Source organism: Macaca nemestrina, chromosome 17, assembly GCF_043159975.1.
Source record: "Macaca nemestrina isolate mMacNem1 chromosome 17, mMacNem.hap1, whole genome shotgun sequence".
Taxonomy (NCBI): Eukaryota; Metazoa; Chordata; class Mammalia; order Primates; family Cercopithecidae; genus Macaca; species Macaca nemestrina.
The window spans coordinates 14,547,635-14,566,814 of NC_092141.1; the positions used below are offsets into that span (position 1 = coordinate 14,547,635).

At 43.6% G+C, this 19,180-nt stretch overlaps 1 long non-coding RNA gene across 1 annotated transcript in view; it reads left to right on the forward strand.

The window, feature by feature from the left end:
- Positions 1 to 16,612: 16,612 nt before the first annotated feature.
- LOC105473526 (uncharacterized) overlaps positions 16,613 to 19,180 on the forward strand; it is a 52,957-nt gene continuing 50,389 nt past the window's right edge. The window contains exon 1 of the long non-coding RNA XR_011615403.1: positions 16,613 to 17,491. This is a non-coding gene — a long non-coding RNA (uncharacterized lncRNA). The remainder of the gene's footprint in view (positions 17,492 to 19,180) is intronic.

Here is a 19,180-nt window from a genome sequence, read left to right on the forward strand (position 1 = left end):
TGGGCGTTTCTCGTTAGGTGGAACGAGAGACTTGAGAAAAGAAATGAGACACAGAGACAAAGTATAGAGAAAGAAAAAGTGGGCCCAGGGGACCAGCGCTCAGCATACAGAGGACCCACGCCGGCACTGGTCTCTGAGTTCCCTCAGTATTTATTGATCATTATCTTTACCATCTTAGAAAAAGGGAAGTGGCAGGGTAATAAGATCATCCTAGGGAGAAGGTCAGCAGTAAAACGTGAATAAAGATCTCTGGGACATGAATAAGTTTAAGGAAAAGTGCTGTGCCTTGATATGCATATGCAAACATCTTCATAAACCTTTTTAGTGCATAAAGAGCTGTATTGTGCTAGCAAGTCCCACCTTTCACCCTAAGGCGGTTTTTCCTTTCTCAGTAAACAGAACATACAATCGGGTTTTACACCGAGATGTTCCATTGCCCAGGGACGGGCAGGAGACAGATGCTTTTCTCTATCTCAACTGCCAAGAGGCCTTCTTTCCTCTTATACTAGTCCTCCTCAGCACATACCCTTCACGCGTGTCAGGCTGGGGGACAATCAGGTCTTTCCCTTCCCACGAGGCCATATTTCAGACTATCACGTGGGGAGAAACCTTGGACAATACCTAGCTTTCCTAGGCAGAGGCCCCTGCGACCTTTGGCAGTGTATGTGTCCCTGGGTACTTGAGATTAAGAGAATGGTGATGATTTTTCACAAGCATACTGCCTTCAGGCACTTGTTTAACAAAGCACACCCTGAACAGCCCAAAATCCATTAAACCTTGAGTCACCACAGCACATGTCTCTTGCAAGGACAAGGTTGGGGGTAGGGTCACAGATTAACAGCATCTCAAATACAGAACAAAATGGAGTCTCTCATGTCTACTTCTTTCTATATAGACAAGATAACAGTCTGATCTTTCTTTTCCCCACACTCACATCCACAGGTACTAGGGGTTAGCATTTCATTGTATCTTTCTGAGGGTTACAGTTCAACCCCTAACAGCCTGACACCTAAGTTAGGTTGTTACTGGGAGGTGTTCTCATTCCGCTCTGGCATGCAACTCCAAAGTCTTTCTTAATTGCTACAGGCTTTGTGAACCTTGACAGTGGACTATTGGAGACGTTGGCTCTGCTCTTGGGAAATGAAGAGAAGATCTGGGAATTGTGTGAGAGAGGGAAGGGATCCATCACAATGGAACACCAGGAAATGTGAGCCTCAGAAGTAAAAGATAAGCAGGGGCTTCCTGTGGTTCCGCTTTGGTTATTTTATTTGGTTATGAAAGAAAAGCATGACCTCTGAAGGCTGTGGAATTTAGGAAAAACCCAAGTTACTATCAGATTAGCACTTTTAAAAGATGATGTTGGCCTCTGGGGAAAATAGATTGGAAGAATTAGGAATAGAGATAAAGGGGTCCCTTGGAGGCACAGCTGCAGGGACCCGGATGGGCAATGATGGCGGCCAGGACTATGGTAATGTGTTGAAGATGGAGGGAAGTCAATGAGTCTGGGAACCATATAGAGCAAACTGAAGGAATTTAGGAGGTAAGGATGCAGGAAGGAGGACAAACAGGCTTTTAGGTTCAACACTTGGGTAAATATTAATGCTAAAGCTTTGATGGGAAACTAACAAGGGGGAACACATTGTTGCAGTAACAATGTGTTACTCCAACATTACTCACTTAAGAATGAGGGCTGGCCTGGCACGGTGACTCATGCCTGTAATCCCAGCACTTTGGGAGGCCAAGGCAGGAGGATCACGAGGTCAGGAGTTTAAGATCAGCCTCGCTAACATAGTAAAACCCCGTCTCTAACAAAACACACAAAAACCAAAAAAATTAGCTGGGTGTGGTGGCACATGCCTGTAGTCCCAGCTACTCAGAGGCTGATGCAGGAGAATCACTTGCACCCAGGAAGCAGAGGTTGCAGTGAGCCGAGACCACATCATTGCACTACAGCCCGGGTGACAGAGCGAGACTCTATCTCAAAAAAAAAAAAAAAATTAAATTAAAAAAAATAAAGAATGAGGGCCTAGACAGGGTGGTGGCTGGAAAGGGTTCCGACACGCTTACTAACCCCTGCTTTTCCAGTTGGTTTGCTTTCCTAATGTTCTAACATGGCCATGGTTCGATTGTGTGAGGTCCTTAAGTGTCTGGGAACCCAGAAAATCAGGTTGAACCTTTAGAAGTCAGAGAAAATCTTGGCTGAACTGAGGACTCTGGGGAAAAAAATCATATTATTTTACTAAGCTTAAAAAATAATCAGTGGCCGGGCGCGGTGGCTCAAGCCTGTAATCCCAGCACTTTGGGAGGCCGAGACGGGCGGATCATGAGGTCAGGAGATCGAGACCATCCTGGCTAACACGGTGAAACCCCGTCTCTACTAAAAATACAAAAAACTAGCCGGGCGAGGTGGCGGGCGCCTGTAGTCCCAGCTACTCAGGAGGCTGAGGCAGGAGAACGGCATAAACCTGGGAGGCGGAGCTTGCAGTGAGCTGAGATCCGGCCACTGCACTCCAACCTGGGCGACAGAGCGAGACTCCGTCTCAAAAAAAAAAAAAAAAAAAAAAAAAATCATTTATTTTGTTACAAAATTTTACTCTGATATTGTATCAATTTAGCTTTTTTTCCTTAATGATCCATGGACCAGAAAATGTATAAACATTGATAATGTGCTAAATAGTTGCAGAACATTCTCACTTTAAGTGTTTATTCTTCAGTGCTTCTTGGGCTCCTACAGATCCTGGCATTTGTACAACATCAAAGGAACATATTACACGGGGCGTTGTATTAGGCAGAGTTCTCCAGAAAAATAGAACCTCTATATATATGTATACACACACACACACACACACACACACACGTTTATTATAGGGATTGTCTGACATGATTATGGTGGCCGTGAAGTCGCCATTTACTGCCTGCAAACTGGAGAACCAGGAGAGCTGCTGGTATAATTACGTCCGAGTCTGAGGCCAGAGAATCCCTATCTCCAATGTTTAAGGGCAGGAGAAGCTGGATGTCCCAGTTCAAGAAGAGAGAGAAAATTCACCTTTCCTCCACCTTTTGATTCTATTAGGCTGCCAGTGGACTGGTTGATGCCCATTCATACTGGTGAGGGCAGATCCTCTTCACTCAGCCTACTGATTTAGCAGATAATCTCTTCCAGAAAGGTGGTCACAGACACACCAGAAATAATGTTGTCCCAGCTACCTGGGCATCCTTTTTTTTTTTTTTTTTTTTTTTTTTTGAGACGGAGTCTCACTGTGTTGCCCAGGCTGGAGTGCAGTGGCCGGATCTCAGCTCACTGCAAGCTCTGCCTCCCGGGTTTTTACGCCATTCTCCTGCCTCAACCTCCCGAGTAGCCGGGACTACAGGCGCCCGCCACCTCGCCCGGCTAGTTTTTTGTATTTTTTAGTAGAGACGGGGTTTCACCGTGTTAGCCAGGATGGTCTCGAACTCCTGACCTCGTGATCCGCCCGTCTCGGCCTCCCAAAGTGCTGGGATTACAGGCTTGAGCCACCGCGCCCGGCCGGCATCCTTTAGCTTGGTCAAATTGACACATAAAATTAATCACCACGAGTGTCAAGTGATTTGAATTGGTGATTGGTGACACGGTATAGTGCAGTTCAACTTTAACCCTCTTTATCATGATGATGTTAAGGCATCGAGTTGGTACTTATTAAATCTGTCAAGCTCTTTCAATAAGATGAAGTATCTTTTGTATCTGTGTGTATGTATGAGTAATCAGCTCTATTTGAGGCCTGCAAGTGCCATTTTAAAGATCCGAATGTGGCTGACCGTATGAGTCTTTGTCTTCTGCCCAAATGACCCTTTACTTATGTCATGTTAGGGTCTGAAAATTGGTTCTGTGGGAAAATAGGAGAAAGGGAATCCAGTAAGAATGGGATCTATGCACAGTCTAAGAATAGGGGACTCTCATTACTTCAGTTCCCCCAACTTGAGATTCTTATACCTTCTACATACAGGCTCGGTCCATTCCACTCCAGATTTGAAGCTCTGCACCATCATTTGCTAGTTCCGTTGCCTTGGGAAAATTAGTGAAACTCTCTGAACCCAAGATTCCTTAACAATAGCTTGGAGTCCATAATACAGGCCTAACAAGTATACAAAGATTAAAAGAGATTTCATCTGCAAAACACTTCCCATACCATCTGGCACATAGTTAATATTTGATAAACATTGCTTTCCTTCATTCACTCCTCTTGAGTTAATTTTGATCAGGGTGGAATGAATATTAAAAGCATAGGGTTCATTTTTCGTAGTACCTCAAAACAGTCCCATTTTTATAAACCTGGTGTTTGATGGTGCAGGGTGAGTCCTTCAAACCCCAGTAGTCTCAAAGCTGTGGAAGTTTCTTCTGCCCTTGTGCCATTGGCTCAGACCATCTGAATGAGATTCTGCCTCAGTTTACCTGCTTTAGGATTTCCTGTTTCCTCTGGAATTAGAGACTTCCTGGACTTCAATCTGTTTGGGTCCCTAAGGCCCTGGGCAGCTCTTATACCCACTCTGATCTCTGTTCCTCTGCAGACATGGGTTTGAGCCCAGCTCTGAACAGCCATTTGGTACTTGGTGATCCTCATCCTGCTGCCGGTCAGCTTTGTGCATTCTGAGCCATCTGTTCTCCATGCAGAGCCCCTCTTGGGGATTAAACCGCCATGACTGTTGGTGAGGCGCTGCCCCACAGCGGCACCAGGAGGCCAGCTCTTGGCCAGGAGGGTTTCCCCAGCCTATGCACCCTCAGCATCTCTCACTTCTACACTCCTCTCCCACCACTGAGAGGATGGTGGGGATGTTGTGGGCAGGAAGGTCACACAGTCCCCCAGGTGTGAAGACACGATGCACACTGGGACTCAATCTGTGCCTATGAAAGAGGAAGCATAGTTGTTCAATCCGAGGTCACAGAGGAAGAACTGGGAGCCAGTGACTAATATGAGGCAGTCTGATCTCTCCCAAGCAAGGGACTCTGCTTTACCCTGCAAAAGGAAACACTTCCAGTTAGCTCCTCCCTCGCTGCCTCCCTTACATGCAACTTTGTTTCCTTCACCAGCCTCTGGCTGAAGCCCCCACCCTTCCTCCTTTTTCTCCACGTCCCTCTCTCCTTTTGCAGCCCAGGTCAAATTCTGTTTCCTTTTCCAACTCGTTTTTGGACACTGAAGTCCACATGTTGTCATCTCCTTGTTTTGAACATGGATTGCCTATTTTCCCTAGCATACACGCTTTAGCATTTTGCAATTGTTACTTAGAGATCTCCAGAGAAACAGAGCCTATAGGATGTACATAGATACACAGAAAGACATTTATTATGAGGGATTGGCTCAGGTGAATCGTGTGAATATGCAGGCTGAGAAGCGCCACGGTCTATCCTCTGTGAGCTGGAGACCTGGCAAAGCCAGTGGTGTGGTTCCAGTCCAAACCTGAAGACCTAAGAGCCAGGGGAGCCAGTAGTGTAGGTCTGAGTCTGAGTCCAAAAGCCCGAGAACTAGGAGGATTGACATCTGAGGGCAGGAGAAGATGGATGCCCCAGCTCAAACACAGAGCAAATTCGCCCTTCCTCTGCCTTTTTGTTCTATTTCATCCTCAGTGGATTGGATGATGCCCACCCATATTGGTGAGGGTGAATCTTTTTTTTTTTTTTTTTTTTTTGAGACGGAGTTTCGCTCTTGTTGCCTAAGCTGGAGTGCTCACCACAACCTCTGCCTCCCAAGTTCAGCGTTAAAGCAGGGTTCTCCTGCCTCAGCCTCTGGAGTAGCTGGGATTGCAGGCATGCGCCATCATGTCCAGCTAATTTTGTATTTTTAGTAGAGATGGGGTTTCTCCATGTTGGTCAGGCTGGTCTCGAACTCCCAACCTCAGGTGATCCACCTGTCTCAGCCTCCCAAAGTGCTGGGATTACAAGCGTGAGCCACTGAATCTGGCCATGGTGAGGGTGAATCTTCTTTACACAATTGGTGGATTCAAATGCCAATCTCTTCCAGAAACACCCTCACAGACACACCCAGAAATAATGTTCACCAGCTATCTGGGCATCCCTTAGCCTGGTCAGGTTGACACATAATATCAACCATTACAGTGATGCAGTACTATTGCCTGTTCTCTAGTCCTATCCATTAGTCTATTCTCTCAGACATTTTCATCTGCTGAGGGATCTCACAGGCTTCCTTGGGTCTCTGCCTGCCAAGATTCACTTCCTATCACCTTGGTCTCCCTGTCTCCCTGTCTCCGATCCTACCTTGTTGTCACAGAGTGCAAGTTGTCACAGAGTGCGAGTTGGGATATTTCTCATTTGTTGTCAGAAATATTCTTCGCACAATTGAGAAGGCAGGAGTCAAAGCAGTGACTAAGCGTCCAGCCAGATTCTTACTCCAAGCAACACATTGGCTCCCACAGCCCCACCCACAGATGTGTTCAGTTTGTCTCACCAGGGTAAGAATTCTTAGCAGCATATTACGCTTAGACTGAAGTCTCAGAGAGGTAACTAAAGTAGTTATTCAGCTTCCAGGGAGCTGAACCATGGCTTAGACTCCAGTCTCGCTCTGAAGTCTACCTTTTTTCCAGTACAATACTCTGCCTCAACTGGTAAAACAAATACGGACAAGAAGAAGAGTGGATCCCTGGGGCCAGGTGTCTTCTCCTGGAGCTGCTTTATTCTTCCTGGGCAGCTCACCCCCATCCTGTTCCGCTATTTCCAAGCTTATCCGAACTGCAGCCCACGGGCCGTATGTGACCCAGGACAGCTTTGAATGCAGCTCAACACAAATTGGTAAACTTTCTTGAAACATTATGATATTTTTTGTGGCAGGTTTTTTTTTTTTTTAGGTCATCAGCTATTGGTATTGTTAGTGTATTTTATGTGTGGCCCAGGGAAGCCAAAACATTGGACACCCCTGCTCCCCTCCCCTCCTCTCCTCTCCCCTTTTCTCCCCTCCCCTTCCCTCCCCCCCTTTTCCCTCCCCTCCCCATCCCTCCCCTCCCTTCCTCTCCCCTCCCCTTTTCTCCCCTCCCCTTTTCTCCCCTCCTCTTCCCTCCCCTCCTGTCTTCTGTCTTCTCTCCTCCCCACCCTCCCCTCCTCTCCCTTTCCCTCCCCTCCTCCCCCTTTCCGTCCCCTCCTCCCTCCCCTCCCCTCCCCCCCTCCCCCCCTCCCCTCCCATCTTCTCTCCATTCCTCTCTCCCATGGCCTTGTGGACTGGGCTGTTACTTGGGAGTTATACTGCAGATTATGACATCTATTCAAACTCTTCATGCACCATTAACATCTTTTTAATTTTTATTTATTTATTTATTTTTTGCCTGCTGTTCCGTGAACGGGCTGGACTGTGTTGTTTTAGAGAATAGAAATATTTTAAGTCTCTGAAAAAAAGTAAATTCTGACCTGAAGAGTTTGTAAAATCCAATTCCTCATCTTCTTGACCATTGCCAGTCCCAAAGTTGGTGGAATAACATTTCAAAATGTCATCCAGAAATTGGCCTGGATACGCGGTGACTGATGACGGGCCTGACAGCTCTGGCACTTAGCTTGGAATTTATGAATCCAAAGCTTTAAAACTTTACCCAAGAAAGTTTTCTCAAGTACCGCTATTTCCACCTAATTAAGGACTGTCACACAATTATAATTTATTTACAGCTATCATTCATATGTAGAGTAGAATTATCTAAGTTTAAAAAAAAATTTCTAATGATTTTTATGCATTAACTCAATCAAGGGGCTTTCTAAAAAGCATATCTTTCCTCTTCTGGATAAAAATAATTAATGCCTACTTATTATAGGAAATTTAGAAATTATAGAGAAATGTGCTGACAACATAAAAATCACAGGAATCCTACCACCTGGAAATAATCACGGAGAACACTTTTAGGATAATATTTTAAGTTTTTTTTCTGTGTAGAATTGCATGTGCATTTATATGTGTATATGATAAAACTGGATAAGAAGATATAGTTTGTGTCTTGCTTTATTTATTTAACATTACAGTGTAAATTATTACCCTTTACCAATAAATATTTGCAGAAAACATTTTTTTAAATTTTATTTTGCTTCAACTCATTTCACAGCCAAGAAAACAGAATTTTTAATGATTTCCAGCTAGTTCATCTTATGGATTTATCATAATTTGTTTGGCCCTTCCCCTATTATTTGAATTCTGGACGTTTCTAATTTTTTACTACTTTAAATCACGTTTAAATGAAAATTTATACATACTTTTCTATTTTGGAAACTTTTTTTCGTCTACATGTAAATAGAATCAGTAGAATGGATACAGGCTCAAAGGCTGTGATCTTTTTTTTTTCGTTTTTTGTTTTTTGAGACAGAGTTTCGCTCTTGTTGCCCAGGTTGGAGTGTGGTGGCATGACCGTGGCTCACTGCAACCTCCGCCTCCTGGGTTGCAAGTGATTCTCCTGTCTCAGCCTCCTGAGCAGCTGGGGTTACAGAGTGTACGCCACCACCCCCTGCTAATTTTTTGTATTTTTAGTAGAGATGGGGTTTCACCATTTAGGCCAGGCTGGTCTCGAACTCCTGACCTTAGGTGATCCATCCACCTCAGCCTCCCAAAGTGCTGGGATTACAGGCATGAGCCACCACGCCTGGCCTGGCTGTGATCTTTATGAAGACTTCAAGTCACTCGTTTCTCTCTTCGCAAGCAATAGTTACAAGAAGAAAAGTGATTCTTCTCTAGTAGTGAGTGAAAAAAGTAAGATGATATAAAATTAAATGTTTATTGTTATCTCAATGATTTAAAACACATAAAAATATTGGAATGATATATTCTAGTGATTGCCTCTGAGGAACAGGTTATCTTTCACTTTGCTAGACATTTAGATGTTTAAACACTAAGGATTCTTATGTATAGGCATATCCATTGTGAAACCCCATCTCTACTAAAACTACAAAAATAAGCTGGGTGTGGTGACACGCACCTGTAGTCCCAGCTACTCTGGAGGCTGAGGCAGGAGAATCACTTGAACCCGGTAGGCAGAGGTTGCAGTGAGCCGAGACTGAGCTATTGCACGTCAGCCTGGGTGACGACAGCGCGAGATTCTGTGTCCAAAAAAAAAATTCTTTGGGAAATGAACGATCTACCCTATATTATGCTCTCTGCTGTGTCCTATCTGAATGGAATCATAAAACTTCAAAGTGCTCTCCGGGAAGAAAAAAGATTCCAGGATCAAACTTGTTTAGAGAACACTGAACTTACTAGAGTTAAACAAGTCTGCTAATATGTGTACAATTGCCACCATATAGCCACAGCAATATTTTTGAACTAGAAATAGGATCATGTCTCTCTTTGACTTCAATGCATTCCCATTGCACTTAGAGTCAAATCTGAACCCTGTGTGGTGACTTTGACCACCCTATGTGGTAGATCCCTCAACCTCTTCAGCCTCAGTTTGCAAATCTCCCCTTTGCTCCTAATCTCTTGATAGGTATGTCTTCTTGATTCTTGAGCAGGTTAAGTCCTTTTCTGTTTCCAGGATTTTGTTTCTCCTTTGTGTTCTGCCTGGAGCAATACATTCTTATTCTTTAGGTCTCCAAGAGGCCCTTCTTGACCACTCCATCTGAAGAAGACCCCTCACAACCTGGTTTATTTTCCTCCAGTGAACTCACAATTCAAATGCAAACCTGCTGAGTGCATTGGAAAGGGTAGACATTTTGGCTTGTGTTGCTTATAACAGAATACCTGAAATTGGGTTTTTTATAAAGAAAAGGAATTTATTTCGCATAGTTACGGAGACTGAGACATCCAAGATCGAGGGCTGCGTCAGGTGAGGGTTTGTTTTCTTGCTGGTGGGGACTCTGCAGAGTTCCGAGGAGGTGCAGGGCATCACACAGCAACTGGGCTAAGCATGCCAGCTCAGGTCTCTCTTCCTCTTCTTGTAAAGTCCACAGTCCCACTCCCATGGTAACCCATCAATCCATTAGCCTATTAATCCATCAATTCGTGAATGAATTAATCTATTTATGGGAGTAGAGTCCTCGTGACCCACTCATCTCTTAAAGGCCCCACCTCTCAATATTGTTACATTGGGAATTAAATTTCAACCTGAGTTTTGGAGCAGATACATATTCAAACCATAGTAGCTTATTTTCCAGATTTGCTTCAAATCTCTACTGTCAAAGACAATTGGTCAAGCCAATAATCCCTTTGTGTTTTCAGTTATAACTTAATGCATTCTAAAATTAACTGGGTTTGGAATATTCATGATGCCATTATGAATATCTACAATAAGAGAAGACAATTGCATCAAACCAACTAGCTATGTGATCTCTATTGTATCAAATGGCTCATTCACTAATTCCCCATCCCCCATAGGCCCTGTGAATTCACTAAATGAAACCACAGTATTGATTGGTGGAATTTCTTTGGAAATTAATAAGAACATTAGATTTTTTCCTGAACTGGGGAGCTTGAATGGGCTGAGCTGGAGCACTGTGTAGTCACAACCCAAGTGCTGCCCTTTCATAAGTCAGACCTGTAACATTACCTTCATTTGAAAGTCCTTGAATGTGCTTTCATCAGCTCTGTAAGTAAACTTTAGTCCATCAGTCAACTAGTTGGTGCCAACCATATGGGAATCTCTGGGGGGTTACAGAGTGGCACATGCTCCTGGTCATCCACTCAGGTATTTGTGTACTCCTTGGAGGAACAGGTCAACAAGAGGATAGGATGTTAGAACTTGAAAAGCCCTTGGAGATCCCAGAGCCTCCCCCTCGACTTTGCAGATGGAGGAACCGAGGTCTAGAGATGTGGGAAGAATGGCAGTGGAGCGGACATGAAGTCAGAGCTGCTGAAACACAGGTCTCTTGATTCTTTGTTTAGAGACCCTTTGTATTAGTCCTTTTTCATACTGTTATGAAGAATTGCCAGAGACTGAGTAATTTACAAAGGACAGAGGTTTAATTGATTCATAGTTCAGCGTGGCTGGGGAGGCCTCAGGAAACTTACAATCATGGCCGAAGGTGAGGGGGAAGCAATGCACTTTCTTCACAAAGCAGCAGGGAGGAGAATTGCCAAGTGAAGGGGGAAGAGCCCCATATAAAACCATCAGATCTTGTGAGAACTCACTCATTATCACAAAAACAGCATGGGGGAATCACTCCCACGATTCAATTACCTCCACTTGGCCCCTCCCTTGACACATGGGGATTACAGTGTTTACAATTCAGGATGAGATTTGGGTGGGGACACAAAGCCTAACCATGTCACCCTTCCACTACAATGCAGTCATACTACCAGAAATTAATACTCAGTACAACAGTGAGGGCAAGGCCACAGTGCATACATTATCAACAGTCAAGCAAGAGGCCCAGAGGATGAGGGCCAAGCAGTGGAGCAGTCAGCGCTCTACCATGAGTAGGAGCAGGCAGGTGGCTTGGCGAGGTCACGAAGACTATGCTTGCAAAGTGGAATTGAATCCAGAGGAGAAACAAGAAACCAGGGCATAACCGGTGGGGGGATTTCAGGGAGGGTCTCAAAGAACCAAGGAAAAACGTGAATGCATTCTTGATGCTCAGGGATCCATCATTGCTTTCTGTAGGCCCTGGACCTGCATTCTGTCCCACAAACCTTGAACAGCTGCTGCTGCTTCTTCTTCTTTTTTTTTTTTTTTGAGACAGTGTCTCACTTTATCACCCAGGCTGGGGTGCAGTGGTATGATCACGGCTTACTGCAGCCGCAACCTCCTGGGCTCAAGCAGTCCTCTCACCTCAGCCCCTAAGTAGCTGGGACTACAGGTGTGAACCACCATGTCCAATTATATATTTTTATTTTTATTTTTATTTTTTTTATTGATGCGGGGTCTCACTATGTTGCCCAGTCTGGTCTGAACTCCTGGGCTTAAGCTATCCTTCTGCCTCAGCCTCCCAAAGTGCTGGGATTCCAGGCCTGAGCCCCTGCCCCTGGCCTTTTTCCTTTGTAAAGCTGGTAAACATTCCCTCCATGCATATGCCATGTTCTGTTTATTCGTTCATTCATTGATGGACATCTGCAGTGCTTCCCCCTTTGGCTACTGTGCATATTGCTGCTATGAACATGGCCAAGTCATTATCTGGGACCTTGCTTTCAATTCTTTTGGGTGTGCACTCTTAAATATTCTTTTGTACGGGTTCACACTGTAAATTCTCCCCCTAAGGAGAAACTCACAGTCATACTGACCTCTCCCAATTCACAAAGTAGAGGCAGAAGTGCCTCACACTGATTGGGGTGAGCAACTCTCCAGGGTTTACATGGGGCTAACGGTTTTACTCCTCCCTTAGAGGTGCAGGAGGCCAGAGGACCTTTTCCCCTGATGACCATCAAGAGTGCACGTTATTACAAGCTACACGGCAGTAATGGGAACTCTGGGCTGAATGTTATGGTTGCCCTCTGCCACCTCCCCGCTAAATGGTTGTAAAAATGGGGGAGTGTGTGGGTGAGGGATGATTGTTACCTTAATTATTTTAAAGTCTTGAGAAATTAATCAGTGTCCTGATGATTGTTTACACTGGGCCATACAAGGACTGACGGCAGCACAGCGAGCTTGTCCAGCTGTTCCCAGATGTTGAAAGGAGCCATCAGGAAAATCGAGGAGGCTCATGAACAGTGAAGCTGAGAATATTTTCCTAATGATGTGTAACTAGTAAAAAATGAACTATTTGGTTTCTACCCTAAATTTAGTTTAATCCATGACCTTTATTTTCTCAGAAATGAGGGAGTCTATGACTACTGGACCCCTTCAAAAATGGTAGCTCTCTCCCCGGATGCAATGAGGGTTTCCTTTAACTGAAAAATATGGCCATGATACAAAGGCATAGATTTTCAGAGACCTGCTTTATTTAGCCATGCAAACAACTTGTTAATAGCACCTAATTGTTTTATAAAGATCAGAAGACGTAAGTTTGCCATCAAATTTGGTTTTATTGATTCCTCTCATAGACTTCTTTATTGCAATAATTTCATACTATTTATGAGAAGAGGGTTCACTACACGCTGTTAGCCCCAGACGAGGCACAGTGAGAATTTAGTCACTCATCCACCTGTTCAAAGGATATTGATCAAAAACCTACTAGGAACCACAGGTCTCAGTGGGGCTTACCTCTAAGAGGAGTCTGAGGAAAGGAATGGGGGTTCAGGTAGTTTATTTGTGAGATCACCCCAGGATGCAGGAATGAGAGAGGAGAAAAGTGAGGCAAGGAAAGGCAGAGAGCCCATGAAGGTCGTGTTAAGGAGGAGGGCTCCATCCTGCTGTGGACACTCTGAGAAAACATGTGGAGCGTCTGAGAATGGTCCATGAAGAGGATAGGGGTGGGGTTGGGCGTTTCCTCCTGCCCCTCATTGGTTGAGATGAACCCCTGGAGACATTGATGTGTCTGCATATCTCTAGCAAACTCCTAAATAGAAAGAAGCAGAGACTTGAGGTAGGACGCCATCGGTTTGCTGGCACCTGTCCTCCTTCCCCGCAGGTCAACCCAAAGGTGGGGCATGATGACACAGAGCTGGGCAGTGCTGGCATCTGCTATCCCATATGTGGTGCTGATGCTAGGGATAGAGAGAGGCACAAAAGAGATACCACCTCTGCTCTCATGCATGAGGGAAGACAGGCTCTAAACAAAGAAGCGCATGTGAGTGTCTTATTGTGATAAATGCCATACGGGAGATAGCCAAGGTATGTGCATTAAGGGGAGTCTGACCAAGTCTGGAGATTGAGATTATTTCTAACTCAAAATAAATGAAGTCTTAATTTGTATGATTCACAAATTGGTGTTGTGATTAATTCCTATAAATTTTTGTGCTCATCCTGATTATCCAAGAATGTAGAGTACCAGGTGACAATCTCATTCTAGAACCTTCGGGAGGTCCTAGCAGCCTGAGAGCATGGCTGGGTTGTTCTGATTGAAATGACTGAGCAGGTATGATGGAGTGGTTTATGCATGGATGCATTTAGAAATAATATGTATTTACTAAATGTAAGAATAATAATCTGTCTCTTGCAAAATCATACACACACACATATATACCTCCTGTAAATGTCAGAAACATGTATGTATTTGTGTACACATACATGCATATGTATATATACTTCTTATAGTCAAAATTACACCAAACATACAGGTTTACATCTTATTTTTAGTTGATATTATTTTTAAAGGATTATAATTTTTATGATACTTTTGATGAGCAAATATAGAATGTGGTATACTCTATAGCATGAATATACTATAATTTGCTTTTATGTCCAATTCTATTATTAGAATGTAAATTGCTTCCAGGTTCATGTAATTTTAATCAGTACTTCAGTGGATATCTTGAGCATAAACCTGCGTCTGAATTTTGGAAAATTTTTTGGTATAGATTTATAAAATTCTAATTTCTAGGTCAAACAGAATAAAATTTTTAAGGGTTTTAATAAGTGTTATCAAATTACTTTTCAGAAAAAATGAAGTAGGGATACAAATTTTTTTAAAAATTACTCGAACATTTGGGTTCTCTTGATTAATCTTTTTGTTAAAACAATCAGTATGGTTTTATGTTCAGGGTTTTTAAATGCTTTTATTTTCATTATTGGGAAAAGAGAGAATGAAAAATATTGCCTGAGCCCTATCCCATCAGATAGAATGCCAATGTTTTTATATAGATGTAACTAAAATATACTATAATTTTCTTTTTTTTTTTTTTTTTTTGAGACAGAGTTTCACTCTGCCGCCCAGGCTGGAACGCAGTGGCATGATCTCAACTCACTGCAACCTCCGCCTCCCGGGTTCAAGTGATTCTCCTGTCTCAGCCTCCTGACAGCTGGGATTAGAGGCATGTGCCACCACACCCAGCTAATTTTTGTATAATTTTTAGTGGAGATGGGATTTCTCCATGTTGGCCAGGCTGGTCTCAAACTCCCGACCTGAGGTGATCCACCCACTTCGGCTTTCCAAAGTACTGGGATTATAGGCGTGAGCCACCGTGCCCAGCCAAGATATTATAATTTTCAAGTATTTTCTCTTTCTTTTCTTTTTGACAAGTCCCGGAATTTTTTTTTTTTTTTTTTGGTCACTGACATGTGGACCTTGTTTGTGAGTATATATGGGGAGTAGGTACGTATGTGTACATATATGTGTGTGTGTTGGGGGGATCAATGAAATGCTAGCCATGTCCTCCATTTTTTTCTCTTTTTCTTTTCTTTCTTTGTTTTTTGTTTTTTTTTTTTGTTTTTTGCTTTTTTTTTTTGAGACAGAGTCTTGTTCTGTTGCTCAGGCTGGAGTACAGTGGCTCGATCTCTGCTCACTGCAACCTCTGCCTCCTAGGCTCAAGTGATTCTCTTGTCTCAGCCTCCCAAGTAGTTGGGATTACCAGCATGCCCGGCTAATTTTTGTAGTTTTAGTAGAGACAGGGTTTCACTATGTTGGCCAGGCTGGTCTCGAACTCCTGACCTCAGGTGATCCCACCTCAGCCTCCCAAAGTGCTGGGATTACAGGCGTGGCTCCCCGTACCCAGTCAAAATATTCTAATTGTCAAGTATTTTCTGTTTCTTTTCTTTTTGGCAAGTCCCTCATTTTTTTATAGATCACTGACAATATGAACCTTGTTTGTGAGTATACACGGAAAGCATGTACATATGTGTACATGTATGTGTGTGTGTGTGTGTCAGGGGGATCAATGAAATGCTAACCATGCCCTCATTTTTTGCCTTTCACTCTTAGTGTAGGTAGGCTTTTCTTTGTTATTATTTTATGTTATTTTTTAGGGATGACGTCTCTCTATGTTGCCACTGTCTATGGAGTGCTATTCACAGGTACCATTGTAGTTTGCTATAGTCTCGAACTGCTGGGCTCAGGATTTCCTGCCTCACTCTCCTGACTACCAGCATAAGCCATCATGCCTAGCTAATGTTTTTAACCAGGAATTTGAATTGGCATCATTTCGTTCAGAATGACGTGTTTATATTCTTGATGAGGTAATTTTTGAAGGCCTAATCTACGAACCAAAGCATGGATGCCTTAGGGAGGAATTTACTTTTGTTTTCTAAATGAAAATGTTAGAATGTTTTTGTTTTCTACAGAACGTTTTTAAAACTTCAATCGGCATGAGAATTTCTGTTTTCTCAACCATGACTCTCTCATGAAGTAAACAGTGCCAGGCCGCCCTCCCTTCCACGAGCTTAGAAACTTGGTTTTTTCATTGCAGTTTCTCTTACTTTCAGATCGGAAGTAGGAGGGAAAGCCAGGAGGCCTTGAACTGCTGGGCTCTTTCTCATCTATTTACCTACTTCTATCAGCCTGACCATTGGAACTGAAGAGTCGATTAGGTCAAATGGTTGGTCAATGCAAGTTAAACAAGTTACTTGCTTAAAAAGAAAGAAACAAAATAATAAAAGCAACCTTTTTTCTTTTAACCACTCAATGGACCAAATGAAATTCTCTCCCTCACCCCTTCCCACTCTGTGCCTGTGCTGTTGACGGTCAGTTGAGGCTGCCAGGACAGAGGAGTGACTAGGACAAAAGAGCATGATAACACTTGAAGTTTTGGCCAACAGAGGGGTCAGAGGCCGGAAAAGCAAACGGAGATCAAGGGACAGAGATAACTGGGGGCAAAGCCCATGCAAATACTCGGTGACCAGGAGAGTGGCCGTGTGGAGAAGCAGGGCAGGAATGTGACCACCCAGCCAGGCGGGGGGCTGCTGGCGTGGAGGCAGCTGCCTGCAGCCTGGCCCAGCTGCGTTTTCTCCTCTTTCACCCTGGTGAGAACTATTCTTCCTTGGCTTCTGCCTGGGGACCCTATAGGTGCTGAAAATGGAATGCAGCTGGCAGGTAGTCGAGGGACAGTGAAAATGTGGACCCTCTGCAAAGGCAGTGCCCTGATATTGAGGGAAAAAAAAAAAAGAGCTTTATTGCTTCTTGTCAGGCTATACTATGTTATAGGAAGAGTTGGGTTCCCCCAGAGAGAAAGTGCAGAGGGTGCTGGCAGCAGGATCCTCAGTTTGTAAGAACACACTCACTGCTCTCAGGGAGCCGACAAAATCTTTAAAAAGGGTAATTGAAGGTTCGACGTTTGACATGTAAAATCAAGTCGTAGCTTGGGTTTTCCAGAAGCAGTCCCTGAGACAAAGATTTTAGTATAAACAGTTTATTTGGGAGGCGATCCTGGGAAACACCAGAAGGGAAGTAGGAAATTGAAATGTTGAAGGAAGCCAATCAAATATGCATTATTGAGCAGATGGCCCCTGTGACCCACTAGGCTCAGTATCTCTGGGGAACCCCCAGAGAGAGTGTGGAGCAAATTCCAGAATTATGCCATCCAAGGGGAAAGGGAGCTGAGTCATTCATCTCTCAGCTGTTGCAAGCTATTGGTGGAGGGATTTTCCCAAGAGGCATTACCTCCCAGGCTTGTCCCCACTTTGCCTGAGTGGCCTCCAGTGGTCAGACAGAACCCAAAGGAGAAGAGCCAGGGTGCAGATTGGCAGAAGCTATTCTGGCCCATGAGCAGAGCATCAAGAATGTGGGCTGCAAAAGGTGAGTTGGTGTCCTACATTGCTAGGAAAGCTCAGCATTGCACTCACAGAGATATCCAAGATTCAGCCAGGAGAGTCCTTATTATTTACTCCCCCACTAATGATCATCCCATCAATTTCATTGATCAAAAGAGACAGGAATACAGTTCCTCCGGCAGCTGGGTCTCCAGCCCTTCCATCTGTTTTGGTGGTTTTTGTTACAAACTTCAGGAATGTATCTCAAGTAATGAGATTTTTTTTTTTTTAAATTAATCACTCCTTTGTACAAATCCAGGCTTATGATGAAAGGCAATATGAATTACAACAACTTCTGAGGCAGCAAATGCCTGGATAAAATAATCAAGAGAGAAAGCTCAGTGGACAGTCATGGAACCACATATGTCCGTTTGCCAAGTTCGTAATTTTTGAGATAGCAGCCTTCTGACAATTTTGATGTATGTCTCACATAATCATCTACTATCTTAATTTGTAACATTTCTTTTAAACTCACCAGAGGGCATATTCTTTCAGAAGCTCAATTATGTGCAGTTAGTTGTTTGACAACACTTTTGGCAAATGGTTATTAAGAGAGTAGGATCTGTGCTTTTGACAAACAGGACAGTGCAAGATTCCCAGCACGTGCTGCTGGGAGGGTACCCAGGGCGTGAGACAAATCTCCTGCAGATTTTTTGAGAAACGTCATACATTGATTAGCATGGAGACTGAGAAGTTGTGACTTCCTATGCTGTAGGGTACACTCCCAGTGAGGAAGGGGAAAGAGGAAAGTCATTTAACAAATGTTTATTGAGGGTTTACTATGTACCAAATCAGAGATTCTTTTTGGTCTCAGGACACTTTTCACTCTTAAAAAGTACGAAACCCACCAAGTGCTGTTGTTTATGTGGGCTATATCTACTGATATTAATCATATTTTAGACGTTAGAACTGAGAATCATGTTAAAAATTATTAATCCATTTAAAAATAATAAAACCACTATATATTAACATAAGAACATATTATGGAAAATAATTATATTTTCTCAAAGAAAAGACTATGTATCAGGAAGAGTGGCATTGCTTTAACTTTTTGCAAATCTGTTTTGTGTCTGGCTTGGTAGATAGAAGACAGCTGAATTTTTATATCTGATTCTGCATGTAATTTGTTGTAATATTTTGTTTGGTGGAAGCATATGAAGAGAATCTGGCCTCACACAAATATATGGTTGGAAAGAGGAAGAGTATTTTAAAAGCCTTTTAGATAATCGTGTATATTTTTCTTTTTTTTGTTTTTTTTGAGACGGAGTCTCACTCTGTTGCCCAGGCTGGAGTGCAGTGGCGCGATCTCGGCTTACTGCAAGCTCCGCCTCCCGGGTTCACGCCATTCTCCTGCCTCAGCCTCCCAAGTAGCTGGGATTACAGGCCCCTGCCACCTCGCCCGGCTAATTTTTTGTATTTTTAGTAGAGACGGGGTTTCACCGTGTTAGCCAGGATGGTCTCTATCTCCTGACCTCGTATCCGCCCGTCTCGGCCTCCCAAAGTGCTGGGATTACAGGTGTGAGCCACCGCGCCCGGCCAATCGTGTATATTTTTCTTTGATGTGATACCCAAACTTGACAAGTAGTGTGTTGATCTTTCTTTTCTTTTCTCCCTCCTTCCTTCCTCCCTTCCTCCCTCCTTTCTCCTCCTCCTCTTCCTTCTTCTTTTCTTCTTC